The 16385-nt window shown below is 43.3% G+C and overlaps 1 protein-coding gene across 1 annotated transcript in view; it reads left to right on the top strand.

The window, feature by feature from the left end:
- Positions 1 to 2578: 2578 nt before the first annotated feature.
- Positions 2579 to 16385, top strand: part of IGSF10 (immunoglobulin superfamily member 10) — a 64908-nt gene continuing 51101 nt past the window's right edge. The window contains exon 1 of the mRNA XM_040349185.1: positions 2579 to 3013. The gene's annotated coding sequence lies outside the window, so the exon portion shown is untranslated. The remainder of the gene's footprint in view (positions 3014 to 16385) is intronic.

Raw genomic sequence — 16385 nt, 5'->3', positions numbered from 1 at the left:
GCAGTTAAGTATGACATGTGTAGCACTACCCCAGAAGGAGCTGCTGGTTTGTTTTGGGTGGCATGTTACCTCATGGCTCCTCCGCTGTCTAGGGGTGTATGGTGAAAGTAGTAGTAACGGAATGTCCACGACAGGTGTCTTTTTCTGTGTTCTTTATTACCCAGCTGGGTAAAAACAATAAAAGAGTAGAGATACAGCAGAAGGAGAAATAACAAATTCAGGCGTAGCAATAGGGAAACAGTCCTGCTTCCAACAACACTTTCTTTCGTCACTCCAGCCTGAGTGGGTTTAGTGTACACGGACAGGTCCCTCTCACTGACCTGGCAGCCAGCGTATCACTCGGATCGTATGGAAAAGTCTCTGCCACAGAGCCTCCTAAGAATTGAGATAGTGGAGATAATCCTCCCTAATAGACTTCACACCTGCATCTCCTTCAGGTAGTTAGTAGTTAGGTTACCGACTGATAGGTGACCAACGCCCAGCCTTTCAGTAACCGGTTACCTTGATCCCCGGTGGATGGCCAAGACCCTATTGGTTTGCCAGCCTCTCTTTGCTCTCCTCAGGCAGACTCCCCACCGAACAGCTTCCTCGCAAAGGAACAATGCTTGGGATCTTCTTAGGATTAGGGACCCAGTCGATCACTGGGGCCCAGCCACAGCTCAAATGTTCTGGACCAACGTGGTCCCGGAACCAGGAACACCATGTGGCACGTGCACCCCGGCCTGGAAGGCCATTTCGCCAGGGCGCCGTGATGTGGTCACCCTAAAGGTGGGTGCCACACCGGAAGAAGACCCAGACCAATGGCGTCTGTCCCAAAAATACCCTCCCCCAGCATGCACAGTGAGGAAAACCCCTGCTGATAGGCTGCTGGGGAAAAGCACCCAAACCTCGACTCCACTGCTGCCACCTATCGCCCTGGGGGACATCAGCACCCCAGAAACAACAGAATTAGCCCTCAGCACAGCCAAGCTGAGACAGAGACCCAAATTTGAACAGATTAGCCTGGTCAGAGCTAACTAACTCTCTGACCGCCGGTTCTTGAAATTAGCACCGGTTCTTAGAAGCAACCAGGCGCTACACATGTTTGTTATTTTAAAACCAAAAAAACAAGCCTTTAATATTACTTTAAAGTGGTTGTAAACCCACGAAAAAAAACTGCAAGACAAAGGCTTAATGAGCTAGTATGCATAGCATACTAGCAGATTATGAAATACTTACCTCAGAACGAAGTCCCTGCAGCGGTTCTGGCACATTGCTCTAGCCGGCGAAATGTCTCCTGGGATTATTTCCAGGTACCGCGAGCTCCGGCGTTGTGATTGGCCAGAGCCGCGATGACATCACTCCCGCGCATGAACGCTGGAGCCACCGTTAACGGCACATCAGCTGAAGAAACGGCATGCTCGGTCCGTTTCTTCAGTGCGCTCAGTCCGTTTCATCAGAGCAGGTTTAGGTGATATCCACAGTAGCTACAGGTAAGCCTTAGTATAGGCTTACCTGTAGTAAAAAGTGGTCTGTAAGGGTTTACAACCCCTTTAACTCCCTTTCGCACAATTTTCCTCTCACCTGTATGGCTGGGTTGTTCCCCAAAAGCGTATTCACAAGCCTGTCGATATCGTGGTGTTTTCTAGAGATCTGTCTCTTTCTTGCAGCACACCCAGTTACGTGCCGCCATCTTCTTTTTATGTCAACAGGGGGGGGGGGCGGCTTCCCTTCCAGATTGTGCAGCGGCCCTATGATGACATGCCTTTGCAGTGTGTCACCTCATCAAGGAGGCAGCTGCAAAATACATGAATAGACAGCCAGCCCCAGCTGGCATGGTGCATGAGTTGGAGAGTACCCTGTGGCCTTCTGGGACCTGTGACGGTGGCACCCTAGGAGGCGGTGGGCACAGTAAACGGCATTCTGGTCTGGGCCTGAAATAAGAAGTGCAGGGAGAGATCCTCAAAAAAGCTATCCCCCTTCCTAAAAACAATATCCAATTATGTTAGATAAAGTTGATAGGGAGTGTAACGTTTTGCTTTACCTGGGATACAACTGGGACATATTTTTCTAGCAAACTAATATTGTAGAAAGTGTTCTGTTCTGCGCTGGTAACTGAGCAAATAACCAGACAGCTGCCAGTGCAGCACTTAGTAGCCGTTATCACAGTCAACATAATTTCATAGCTGTTCAGTGATTTACAACAACACAAGGAGGTCTGAGACCACCAGCGGGACAGACAGCGACTCCTGGATTTTCAAACCCTGTTGGGAATGTGGCCATACAGCACAGCTCACAGGCACTAGAATGACATTGTGCCTATACTTCTGAAAACTACATTCATACCGTCTGATTCCTATTGGATCATTTCTTCCTATATACATGTAAATTGCAGAAATAAAAGCGCACAGTGGTAACCTAAATCAGGTCCAGAATAGACGTGAGTTATCTGGAACTAGTGACATTTCAAATGAGCATACATTGTGCTACCAAAAATACAGTGAGGGTATCGGGTGTCAATGACATCAAGTCCTGTGTATGTACTAAGTGTGTTACTCTCCAGAAATACTGCGAGAGGATGCTGTACAGCAGCACAGTGTACACTCCTGATCTCCTTCTCTGCACTGTGCGGGGAGACTGCAGGGGGCAGACAGGAGACACACACACACATGAAGCAAGAAAGGAATTCCAAAAATATAAGAAGAGATAGAAAGCCAGCTACTTCTACTTTTACAGGGAACAGATGGGGAGAGATCTGTGAGGAGTAGAAGTGCAGCTCATGAAAGGACCTTGCACATCACAAGAGAAAGAAGTTATGTGTTTGCTCCATACAATACAGTTATTGATGGACTTCCAAGCACACATGGGCACAATTCACCCTGAAGATGTCTGATCTTTTCAATGCAAAGTAAGACCGCTGACTTCTGGACTGGTGTAATTCAACCTGCTTTATATATGACTGGGACTACCTACAGTACCTGCATGCTGCATTAGTCCCTACCCAGAAGAATCCCGCCACATCCAGGACCACCAGGTACCATGTTTAATGTGTGCATGCATATACAAAAATTCTGTCCACGCAGCCAAGGTGTGCGCAAGTAAATGGATGTCTGATTGGTTATGTGATGAAGATTGAAGATTGTTTGATATGGTTTATTGCACTTTATACTAACTTAAAGGCTAAGCCCACCTTTTACCAATACAGGTGTAACATGGTGAAAACGGTGGAGTTAGCCTTCAAAGCGTTCCTAAAGTAAACTTTAGTTTTTTTAGTTTTGAAAGGTGTTGGGCAAGGTTAGAACCCATGTTGGGTTTCTTTTGCTGTCCGTGAACATTCACCCCTCTCATTTTCTTGTTGACCGTTGTCACCAGTACTGAAAGCGAGGTTAAGATACGAAATTTAGAGTTGTCACTGGAACAGAAGTAGTAGTAAAAATGTCCAATGGGGACACTTGTGGTAATAAGAGAGGATTTCCTCACATTGAAGGGGATTTCCTCTTATTCTTGACGTGTCTGTGGGACGCAAAGTGAAGAAAATTCCCCCAGTCAGGTGGCAAGAATTTTTTATTTTTTTACAGGTTTTAAGCCTTTTTTAATTTTACAATGTATTTTTATTTTTTACTAAAGATATACTTTATTTGTTACGGCATTTATGTAGCGTCAACAATTTACATACTGTGGGGTAGATTCAGAGAGAAGATACGACGGCGTATCTCCAGATACGCCGTCGTATCTCTGAGTCCGGCGGTCGTATCTATGCGACTGATTCATAGAATCAGTTACGCATAGATTTCCCTAAGATCCGACCGCCGTAAGTGTTTTACACTGTCGTATCTTAGGCTGCATATTTACGCTGGCCGCTAGGTGGCGCTTCCATAGATTTACGCTAGGAATATGCAAATGAGCTAGATACGCCGATTCAGAAACGTACGTCCGGCCGGCGCATTTTTTTACGTCGTTTACGTTAGGCTTTTTTCGACGTATAATTACCCTTGCTATATGAGGCGTATCCTATGTTAAGTATGGCCGTCATTCCCGCGTCGAGTTTTGAAAATTTTACGTCGTTTGCGTAAGTCGTTCGCGAATAGGGCTGGACGTTATTTACATTCACGTCGAAAGCAATGACGATTTGCGGCGGAATTTCGAGCATGCGCACTGGGATTTTTTCATGCAAGCACAGGAAGAAAATGCAGATCCATGCAGTGTCCTAGTTGGAATTTAACCCAGGACCCCATTGCTGCAAGGCAGAAGTGCCACCCACTGTGCCACTGTGTTACACTAAAGGGCTTATTTCCCTTTAAAGTGTTTTACAATATGTAATATGCATTCATTGCGCAAACAACAGGCAGTAAACAATGGAGGCTGGGAGATTATTACATGAAATGTAGTTTGGACTGACAAAACACATAGGAGTTGATTTACTAAAGGCAAATAGACTGGGCACTTTGCAAGTGCAGTAGCTCTGGAGCTTAGTAAATGAAAGGGAGCTCTGCTGACTTTATCCAATCAGTTTTTTATTTAGGACAAAATAAAGGACATGTGACAATCATATATAACAAAATTACAAGAGCGATACACTTAGTTAGGCTGTTTAGGAACATAGCCCTCCAAACGTCATACACCAAAAGTAACTTTATCCAATCATGTGCAAATACATTTATTTTTATTTTTTAATTTTCATTACATGTTATTGGTTATTCTTTGTAAAGTGGGTCTTTACTTCATTTACTAACCTCTGGAGCAACTGCATTTGCAGAGAGCACAGTCTATGTGCCTTTAGTAAATCAACCCCACAGGACCTTAATCAGCAGTGTTGTCAAGTAACTTGTGACTACCAATCGGTCACCAGCTGTTGGCAGCCTATTTGAAGCCACTAAAAAGTCAAATTTTTGTTGCTGAGGGTTATTGCCTGTTCACTATGATATTCAGTATTCATCTTCTCCAGAAATAGCTTACAAATAATTTATTTCAGGACTAACATTGTCCGTTTGTTTTGTGGTATGTGCAATGATGTAGAACATTCCTTGATCTGTTTTGTGTTTGGCTTTTGTGTTTTCATCCAGTTTTTATGTTGTTACTAAAATCTCTATCTGCATATGAGATTTGACAAATTGTACAGAGATTTGGAAATGTCCCAAAATATTTTATTGTGAAAATGTCTGCTAAATGCTAATTTAAAGTGAAATTTCTAAAAACAGACTTCCCGTGTTAATTACGTTGTAACGGTAGCATGAAAGTAAAAGTGATTCCTCTATTGCACACAAGTGTTGTACAGCACCACCATCAATCTCCACATGTCAAGGATGGCTCTTGGATGATGATGGATTGGCTGCTTTCAGCTGCTGCACTTTGTAGCTTTAAACTGTGTTACTGAATAAGCAGTTTTCTTTTCTACTTGCAATTATTTGTTACAAATTTCATATTTTACTATGTTACGGCACACAAAAATCAACATTGTAATGCATCATATAATGACTGATCAAAAAAAATGGGTGCCTCTTTTCAATGATTCTCTGTTGACCAGCTTTAAAGTAAATCTTGGAACAGCTGATTAGCAGAAACCCATAGGGAAGTGGGTCACTGCTACTGAACATCATCTGAAGAAGCCTCCACATTCATGTAGATGTAATATATATATATATATATATATATATATATATATATATATATATACACACACACACACACATATATATTATACACACTACATATATCACACACATATACACTACATTAGTCCACATGGTTTAAAAGTGTGTCTATGAGAATATTTGACCATTTTTCCAGAAGTGCATTTGTAAGGTCAGGCACTGATGTTAGACAAAAAGGCCTGGCTTGCAGTCTCCACTCTAGTTCATCCCAAAGGTGTTCTATCGGGTTGAGGTCAGGACTCTGTGCAGGCCAGTCAAGCTCCTTCTCCCAAACTCGCACATCCATGACTTTATAGACCTTGCTTTGTGCACTGGTCCAAATCATTTGGTGGGGGGGAGGGTTATGGTAGGGGGTTGTTTTTCAGGGGTTGGGCTTGGCCCCTTAGTTCCAGTGAAGGGAACTCCCAAGGCATCAACATACCAAGACATTTTGGACAATTTCATGCTCTTTGTGGGAACAGTTTGGGGATGGGCCCTTCCTGTTCCAACACGACTGCGCACCAGTGCACAAACAAGCTTTATAAAGACATAGATTAACGAGTTTGGGGTGGAGGAACTTCACTGGCCTGCACAGAGTCCTGCCCGTAACCCGATAGAACACCTTTGGGATGAATTTTAGTGGAGACTGCGAGCCAAGCCTTCAGATCAGTGCCTGACCACACAAATGTGCTTCTGGAAGAATGGTCAAACATTCCCATACAGACACACCCCTAAACCTTGTGGACAGCCTACCCAGAAAAGTTGAAGCTGTTATAGCTGCAACAGGTGGGCCAACTCAATATTGAACCCTAGGGACTAAGACTGGCAGGCCATTAAAGTTCATGTGTGGAAAAAGGTAGTTGAACTGTAAAAAACAGGAAAGGGATCTAAAAAGATATCCAAGGAATTGAAAAGGCCAATCAGCAGTGTTCAAACTCTAATCAAGAAGTGGAAAATGAGGGGTTCGGTTGAATCCAAACCACGGTCAGGTAGACCAACTAAAAGTTTAGCCACAACTGCCAGGAAAATTGTTCAGGATGCAAAGAAAACCCACAAATAATTTAGTTGGTCTACCTGACCGTGGTTTGGTTTCAACAGAACCCCTCGTTTTCCACTTCTTGATTAAACAGTTTGAACACTAATTATTGTCATTCTCAATTCCTTGGATATCTTTTCATATCCCTTCAACTACCTTTTCCCGCAGATCCTTTGACAATTCTTTTGCTTTCCCCCATGAATCTAGAAATGTCAGTGCAGCTTTGGATGAAAGATGCAAGGGTCTGTCAGGAGTGTACAGCTTGTTTAACAGTGTCAATTTGCTGTCCCCTCAACATAACTCAACACACAGTCATTAATGTCTAAACCACTGTCAACATAAGTGAGTACACCCCTAAGTAAAACTATCCAAATTGGGACAAAAGTGTCAATATTTTGTGTGCCCACTATTATTTTCCAGCACTGCCTTAATCCTCCTGGGCATGGAGTTCACAGGTTGCCACTGTAGTCTTCTTCCACTCCTCATTAATGACATAATGTAGCTGGTGGATGTTAGAGACCTTGCACTCCTCCATCTTCCGTTTGAGAATGACCCTCAGATGCTCAATGGGGTTTAGGTCTGGAGACATGCTTGGCCAGTCCATCACCTTTACCCTCAGCTTCTTTAGCAAGGCAGTGGTCATCTTGAAGATGTGTTTGGGGTTGTTGTCATATTGGAATACTGCCCTGCGGCCCAGTCTCCGAAGGGAGGGGGATCATGCTCTGCTTCAGTATTTCACAGTACATGTTGGCATTCATGGTTCCCTCAATGAAATGTAGCTCCCAGTGCAGGCGGCACTCATGCAGCCCCAGACCATGATGCTCCCACCACCATGCTTGACTGTAGGCAAGACACACTTGTCTTTGTACTCCTCACCTGGTTGCCGCCACACGTGTTTGACAGCATCTGAACCAAATATGTTTATCATCAGACCAAAGGACATGGTTCCAGTAATCCATGTCCTTAGTCTGCTTGTCTTCAGAAAACTGTTTGCAGGCTTTCTTGTGCATCATCTTTAGAGATCCCCTCATAGGCATTTATGATGCCGTATGAAGCACACTTGTGACTCATCGGTCAGTCTATGTCCATGTTCCCAATTATTCTACCTCCTGTTTAATTTGTGACACCATATCCCAGACTTAGTCCTCTCCCCTTCTCCTCTTCATAGTGAATTGGATGGTATAGTGGAGACTCAACAGTAACCTCAATGTGAATGCACCTTTTTCTTTGTCTGAATTTCTCACTTCCTGTTTCTCCTCAGTAATCTTGCCCCCATCATCCATGGGGGTTAGTCAGCCAGAACAGCTTACTGAGGAGGAACAGGAAGTGAGAAATTCAGACAAAGAAAACAAAGAAAAAAAAACATTTAGAAGCATATTTATAACTCCAGAGGCCACCTGTACAGGTTTTCTTGTTCAGCCATATTTGTCATATATGGGAGAATGTACACGCTACAGCATACCTATGCACCTATTCTTGTGACATGTTTTTATGGTGATATTTAATACATGTTGCCATTTTATCTATACCCTTGAGTACCTTTTTTCCCTATTGAGATTACAATCTTAGCCAAGTAAGTCCACCTTCCAACTTTTCCATTTTCTAATACATTTTGGGCCAGATTCAGGTACATTTGTGGCAGCGTAACGTACCGTCTTTACGTTACAACGCCGCAAGTTTTCAGCGTAAGTGCCTGATTCACCAAGCACTTGCGTGTAAACTTACAGCGGTGTAACGTAAAGCCGTCCGGCGCAAGCCCGCCTAATTCAAATGGGACGTGTACCATTTAAATTAGGAACCCTCCCGCGCCGAACGTTCTGCGCATGCTCTGTTTGGAAATTTCCCGCCGTGCTTTGCGCGAAATTACGGCGCCCCGACGTGTTTTTTGAACGGCGACGTGCGTAACGTATTCCCGGACGTCATAGGAAAAAAAAAATTTGGAAATTCGACGCGGGAATGATGGCCATACTTTAACATGGCTGGTCTAAAATTAAGCCATGAAAAAGCAGGCTTAACTTTGCGACGGGAAAAAACTACTTGCGACGACGTAAAGCACGCGAGTACCTTCGTGGATCGCCGTAAAAGCTAATTTGCATACCCGACACTGGAAAACGACGCAAACTTCACCCAGCGGCGGCCGAAGTATTGCAGCCTAAGATCCGAAGGCGTACAAAGCCGTAAGCCTGTCGGATCTTAGCCAAATGCCGTCGTATCTTGTTTGTGAATCACAAATTAAGATACAACGAGGCAAATTTGAAAATACGCATTTCTTCTGTGAATCTGGCCCTTTGGATGTGGTGCCACACATTGCAAATTGTGTCTCCATTTTTTGTAAAGTATATCTAGCATATTCTGCAAGGTCCAGTTTAAATGCTCTGGTTGATGGTTCCCTTGTGATAGGGAGTGATGTTACTCTTTTGAACCCCCAGAAGAGTTACCAGATTCATGGGATCACATCCTTAATATTAATTAATTCTGTTTGGTGGGCTATAGTGTACAAATAACTTCTTGATGAGTATCCTAGCTAGTGTGATGTCCATCTGATCACAGGAAAGAAAACATTGAGAATATCTACATTTATGTTCTGTGACCACCACTGCATAGCTGATTCTTCCTATGGTCTGACTTATTACATACAAAGTATATGTAGACGTGGTTTATAGAGCCAGCACTCTCCATTTGTCCTAGAGGGGTAGCTCTAGTAGGCAGGGTCTAAGTGCAGCAAATGTATGATCAGGAATAATCTTCCACATCTTGCATTATGCAGGGCCAATAGAATCTGCCTTTAATGTAGAGTTCTGTCATAGCGCAAATGGTCATGCTCATGCAGTGCCTGGACTATTACATCTCAGTGCTTCTGAGAAGTTGTAATTGCCACTTCTGTAAGGAAAGGGGTGGCATTTCTTTACTAAATACATGTACATGAGATCTTCTTTATTGGCTATCCATCTGTGCCCTGTAGCATCCACCTTGACAGTGGTCTGGATGTATGTCAGGATGTTATTATAATCATGGACTTAATATTTTAGCTGCAAAAAAATAGTTATGCACCACAATCCATTTCAAAGTAAGGAATTTGCATATTGGGTAATTTTATTTTCTGTTAGAGGTAAGCTTTGACTAATCTGGTCTCAACTTCTTGCCGTGTTCCTGATAGAGAATTCCCCCTAAACATTCTCTTCTAGCATCAACATGAAGAGTGAATGACTTTGCCGGATCAGCATATGCCAAATATATACCGGCATCCCAGGAGTCCAACAGCTTTTGATGCTCTCCTTGAAATCCCTTTGTTTTCTTGGCTTCTTTAAGATGAATATGTTCATCTGCCCCCTCACTGTCAATCATTTTGTCGAGACTAGTTGAGTGTTGCAATTTTGAGAAGTCTTTGAGAAACAGTCTGAAGTAACCGCAGAAGGCAACAAAAGAGTGCAGCTAATAGATGGTCCTTGGTCTGGGTCATTGCTCTGGTCAGTGGCTATTCCTTTGACTGACACCACATGTGTCCCACATATATCATGGATGGCTTCAAGAATTTGCACTTGTCAATTGACAGTTTACATTTTTCTTTCTCAAGGCTGGGGCATGTGGGTGCACAGCCCCAAACACAGACAGTGTGAATTCTGCACCACTCATCCACACCTGTCAATTTAGGACCTGCGGCTTTGTTTGTACAGCCCTGCTGCTTCCCTTTAGAATCAACTCCAGCTCAAGCTGCATGAACAATCCATTCTCTTACACAGCCAAAGTACCTGGGGGTGGAAAAACCCCAAAGTTGAGTTGTGCTTTTACCGACTACCAACTGCTACCTCTTTTAGCAACAGAGACAATTGCCACTGACGCAATGCGATGCTATGCTTATTAGCCATAGTAAAAATGGTACCCCCATTGAACAAGACTCATTCAAGTGAATAGCACTGCTCTGCAAGCTCCCCGTAAACGTGTGCAAAGCATTGTGGTGCACTAGTGTGGAGTTAAAGTAGATGGTGAGAAGGCAATATGTCCCCACTCTCCATCCTGAAATGGCCCCCTAGTGTGCCCTCAGCAGCTGAGGGGGAGAGGAAGAAAGCTACTGTAGCAGTGCTGCGAGAGAAAGGGCACGCAAGGGGGTTAGAAAGCAGGTGAAATAGGAGCCTACAGGGGGTTCCAGACAGCAGGGGGTGGGGAAGCAGATAATAGGACTGATCCCTTTGCAGTGCAGCCTGAAGAAGGGAGAAGAGGAGGGAGCACGGAGCCACAAGAGCATCAAGGTCAGCAATCAGTGTTACCTCCTGCTCGGCAGGTGCCTGTGCCCCCTTTGAACAGATGGAGCCTGGCTCGGTACAGGAGGGCTGGCTGTACTGTCTTATCAGCAGTTCTGGACACCGGAACAAGATACTGCCTTATTGTTCTCTGAGATGGCTCCTCTACTTCTTGATCTCCCTTTGATCTTCTTGACTCCTCTGCAGAATATCCCTCCCTCTGATGTCACATCCACACTCCAGTCTGACTCCTATGCCCCTCTTAGTGTAGCTGTCCCATAGAGGTAAATTATGATGGCCATTTAGGGGTGGTCCAAAGTCTATTTAGCTACATTACTGTCATGCTTTCAAAAACGTGCCCTCTAATGTATGAAAACAGTCTGCAGGAAATAGTAAAGATCTGCTTCCAAATAGCAAGTGAAAAAAAAATCTGTTTTGCAAATTAAACAGTTTTCCAATACAAGTAGACAATAGGCAGCATAGCAATGTCTTGTGAGATCTCTACACAGTTGACCAGTCTTTTATATTTTGTCACCGGGTTTTTGGGCACATCTTCCACAGCTCAGTTTCTTTTAAAGTTTCTCCAAAAGTTTTTTTTTACCTTAATGCATTCTATGCATTAAGGTAAAAAAAAAAAGCTTCTGTGTTCTGCTCCCTTTATGACATTAAAAGGGTACTCAAAAACCTCCCTGAATGCTGGATGTATTATGGTGGCTTTGAGTCTTGCAGTATGAAAATTATTTTCCACTGACATTCACAGCAAAGAAATGATTGTACCCAAATATTAACACAATGATGAACTGAGATTTTCAGAAATTTGTTAACAGGAGGATTAATATGCATAGTGTGTATGGTATAGATGGAATTTAGCATTAGAGTTGACAGCAGATATACAACTGGGAAATGTGTATTACATACTGTAAATCCTTTACACTGTTCTTCATAGCATGTATGGTAAGCCTAAATGTGGCTGTGTGCCATAATTCCATTTCATACACCCCCAGCAGGAAGACCTCGGTACATACAGAGGCTTCATGTTTCGTCTCCAACACAGAAAAAACACCTAGTGTAACCCACGTTCTGCAGAGGAGGAAAGGGACAAGCAATTCAATCATATCAGCAAATTTTCTTCCTGGAATTTCACTTTCCTGGCGCTATCCATCTTGTGTAAACCGTTCATTTTTTTTGGAATAGCTGTTTGGCAACCAAGGAGCTGACGTGTTCTCTGGCAAAGTCCTATTTACAGACAATTTAAGAATGTTTTTAATGGATGAAATGTGTTTTGTAAGACATAACTATCTGGGGGTTGATTGCTCTGGAGTCGTTCAGGTTTCAGGATAAGGACAGACAACAAGCAGTAAGATATAAGGTAAAAAAAAGGCTTTTATGGTGAAAAAAAAGGAAAATTGTTCACAAAACCATACAGATGATTAGATACTATGAGAAATACCTGTAGCTTTGCCTGCACTCATTTACACTGTAGCTAGGACTTACAATGACCACCATGGACTCGTATCAATGTCTCTGTTCTTTTAGACCAGTGGTTCTCAACCTGGGGTCGGGACCCCCTCGGGGGTCAAATGATGATTTGCCAGAGGTCACCAAATCCTGGGCTGTTCTCCCAACCTTATTTGCGGCTGCCTAGCAGGGCTGTCTCTGGAGCTTGTGGCCGTCCGCCTCTTTGCAGCTTCCCATTAAGTTCACGGCATGGCTGGGGGGCAGAGACTAGAGGAATGTGAAGTGGGAGGAGCTGGAGGAGACCCTATCTGCTAATTTCAGCATAGGTGTCACTGCTGCGAGACACCACAAAGTCGGAGACACAGTGAAGCCAGAGAAACAGTGAGTAACACTACCTCTGATTATAGTTGTCATTATCAGAACTACCCCCAGCATTGGCACTCATTCCAACTCCCCGCCAGCACTGCCACTTATCCAATTCCACCCCAGACCCCCACCCCACCAATGAGTAAGAGGAGTATACATGAAAGGGAGAGCAAAAGAGGGGGAGGAACAAAAAAAGGGAGAGAAAGAATAAGAGAAAGACGGCTAGAGAGAGGGATGGGGGGGAAACAAAAAAATAAACTAAGATGGAGAGAGATAAAAGGGAAAGAAAGGAAAACAAAAAAGAAAGAGTGGGACATCCTAAAATGTACCATAAGGGGTTTTAATACGGTACAAGAGGAAGGGACTCAGGGAGCGGTAAATTGTCCTTGGGATAGGGGCGCAAATTGCTTGTCTTGCCTTGGGTGCTGACAACCCACACCATGAAAATAATTTTACTGTTAGGGGTCTCCACAACTTGGGAAAATTAATCAAGGGGTCACCGTACTAGAAAGGTTGAGAGCCACTGTTCTAGACATTTTGTCTTTTCACTTACATGGCTTTAGATAGGTTACAGTATCTGGGATTTTCAAATTGAGATAACAAAAAGGGAGTTAATGGTTTGTTTTTGGGATTGACCTGCTCACTGGCCTGGAAGTAAAGCATTGGTCTATTTATCATGTGGCAGGAGTGAGTACTATTTACATCTGTTGCTTTGGACAATTATCCTTCTTGGGAATTGAATACTACCAGTCATTTAGAATTTAAGTGTAGCATTTGCATGGATTGTATTATGGAGTTTAATGTTGAGTGTAAGTGAACAGCATGGGAAATGAGTGGGATTTCTTAGAGGCTGCAAGCAGTGGGCCTAGAGCTGGTTCAGTCGGCATATTGAATAAAAGCAGAAGTGGTGATTATTTAAAGGGGACAATCAGTAGTGGTGACAGGTAAGGTTCCTCATGTACACTGGCAACAGTGTTGCACTAACCTCAGGGGTGGACATTACTTTTTCTCTTAAACGCTACTAAGCAAGGGGCATCCTGTTGGCCAGACAACTAGCTTAACATCCCTGACTCTCTGGGGCTCATCAAACACGGGATTTTAAAAGTGGATGTAGTCAACCTCATCCTTTAAAAAGTGCAAAGCAAGCTCTGCAAGACAGCTATCATATGAATGGAGATGTAAGCTATCATTGGATAGTTCTTCCTGTTCATAGACACCTCGCCCCAGTTACACCATCAATGTAATACAGCAATTAGATACGGGAGTGGAGAGGATATTTCTATAACATACCTCCCAACATTTTGAGTTGGGAATGAGGGACACCTACTAGCAAACATATGTAGGCACAGGACACACCCCCTGCCACACCCCCTTAAAGGAGAATTAACAAAAAAAAGTTTATTAAATCTACAAGGGCTGTTTTTTTTACCACCACTATTCCTTTATATTGGCTTTTAAAATTTACAAATGCAGCAATTTAGAATTTGGATGAAAGTTTTAGCACTGGGAAACACTTTTTAAAAGATAAAAAGTGCATTTTATATACAACTATATGGATTAGACCAAAATGAGGGACAAGTAAGGAGGAAAGAGGGACATTGCTCTAAGTCAGGGACAGTCCATCGAAATCAGGGACAGTTGGGATCTATGCTATAATGCTTTAACACAATAACTGTACTATTAAATCCAGCCCCTGTAATACACAAGCTTAATGTATTCTAGTAAAGTTAGTCTGTAAACTAAGGTCCGTTTTGTTAGGTTGTTACAGCATTTAGACACTTTATAAAATAGAAATTGACTGGGGCCATCTTAAGTGTGGGCATCATGAAGCCAGACTGTATGACTTCCTGGATTTCAGCCTTGCAGATCTCGCACATGCTCAGTGCTGCACAAGCAGTGTCAGATCAGGTTTCAGCACCTGTGCTGTCCAAGTCACATGATTCTTTGAGACTGGGGAGTGCACAGACTCCTGGAAAGTTACACCCACTACATTCCCAGGAGTCTGTGCGGTGTAGGTTAGGAAGCATTAAGCACCTAGGTGCAGGAAGTGGGAAGATTAACTATTCTGCCTAGCAACAACACTTTGAAGGCATTTAAAAAAAAAAAACAATTCGTAAACGACTAATGACATTTTTTTAAAACTACTGATGTAATGTTATATTTATGGGTGGAACTCAACTTTAATATAATATATCACCATATAATGTCAGAATTTGTTTTGAGAAATGTACAGTTTAAACTGTGCTAATGTGATGTTTATTAACACTAAACCACAAAGGACGGTTTAGGGATGAATGAAAGTAAGGGGCACGAGGACAGCAGAAGATGGCATCAAAGAAACTACTGTTCTTAATGTAAAAACATTCTAAGTTTATAATTTTGGATCTTGTAGGGCTCCATGCACAGTATGTAGCAGGAATCTCACTGTTTGATTGGTAGTGGAAAGCTCATCAGAGGTGCCTCAGGCTGTAGTTGAGGCATAGAGGTACTGTATGTGGGAAAGGGTGTATCGCAGTGAGAGAGTGTTTGTATGATCTGCTGTGGAAGTCATTTGTGATGTTTGCATCTGTTAGGCAGGGAGAAGCTGTCTGTGTGCCCATCTCCCCTCAAAAAGATCCTGTTAGTAAGTTGCAGCTTGGCCAAACTTTTATTAAATTGAAGGACCTGCCTGAGGATTGGTGGCCTGCTCAAGGATGTTTACAAGTTAAGCATTTCTCCCTTATTCAGGGCTATCTGCTTCATCGACTTATTAACCTCCCTGGCGGTAATCCCGAGTGTGGCTCGGGGTGAAATTTCAGTACCAAGAGCGGTAACCCTGAGCCACACTCGGGATCGCATCGCAGGATCCATGTACAGGTTACTTACCTTGTCCCCTGTATCCTGCGATGTCTCCCCACTGTGATGTGCGAGCCACATTGCCGAGCTCCATTCCCTGCGAGCGCTGTGATGCAAGGGGATGGAGTTCGGCGCCAAATTCAAAAAGTAAAAAACACAGTATAGATACAGTATGCTGCAATCTTACAGATTACAGTACTGTATCAAATAATTACACACCCTCTTTGTCCCTAGTGGTCTGTCCAGTGCCCCGCATGCAGTTTTATATTATAAATACTGTTCTTTCTGGCTGAAAACTGGAGCAACCAAAAACTGTCCGTTTATGTCAAAAGTGGTTTTAGAGCAGCTAGAAAACAGTGATAATAAATTAGAATCACTTGCAGAATTGAGCGATAGTGATTTGTGCAAAAATTCATCATGGAACACTGAAAGTAATGACAGCGACAATTCTGCAACTGAGCAAATTTCAGTGTTTTTGTTTTGATTACATTATTGAATAATTGTTATTATTATATTATTATTTGTTATAACTATTTATAGTTATTTATTATATTATAATTAAAGAGGAGTTCCACCCAAATTTGGAACTTCCTCTTAACCCACTCCTCTCCCCCTTACATGCCACATTTGGCATGTAATTTTTTTTGGGGGGGGAGTGGGGGCTTCAGGAAGAGTGGGACTTCCTGTCCCACTTCCTCCTTCCTGTAGGCGACTAAGCTTAATCGCCTTCAGGAAGGGGCTGCTGTAGGCGATCGCCTAGGACATGTCACAGGTCCTAGGCGATCTCCTGGCCAATTACACGGCGCAGCGCCGCGCCGCTCGCGCATGCGCAGTGCCGCTCGC

The sequence above is a fragment of the Rana temporaria genome, chromosome 4, assembly GCF_905171775.1.
Source record: "Rana temporaria chromosome 4, aRanTem1.1, whole genome shotgun sequence".
In the NCBI taxonomy this organism is placed as follows: domain Eukaryota; kingdom Metazoa; phylum Chordata; class Amphibia; order Anura; family Ranidae; genus Rana; species Rana temporaria.
The sequence above is the reverse complement of the archived record's forward strand: the minus strand, read 5'-3'. Positions and strand labels throughout refer to the sequence as shown.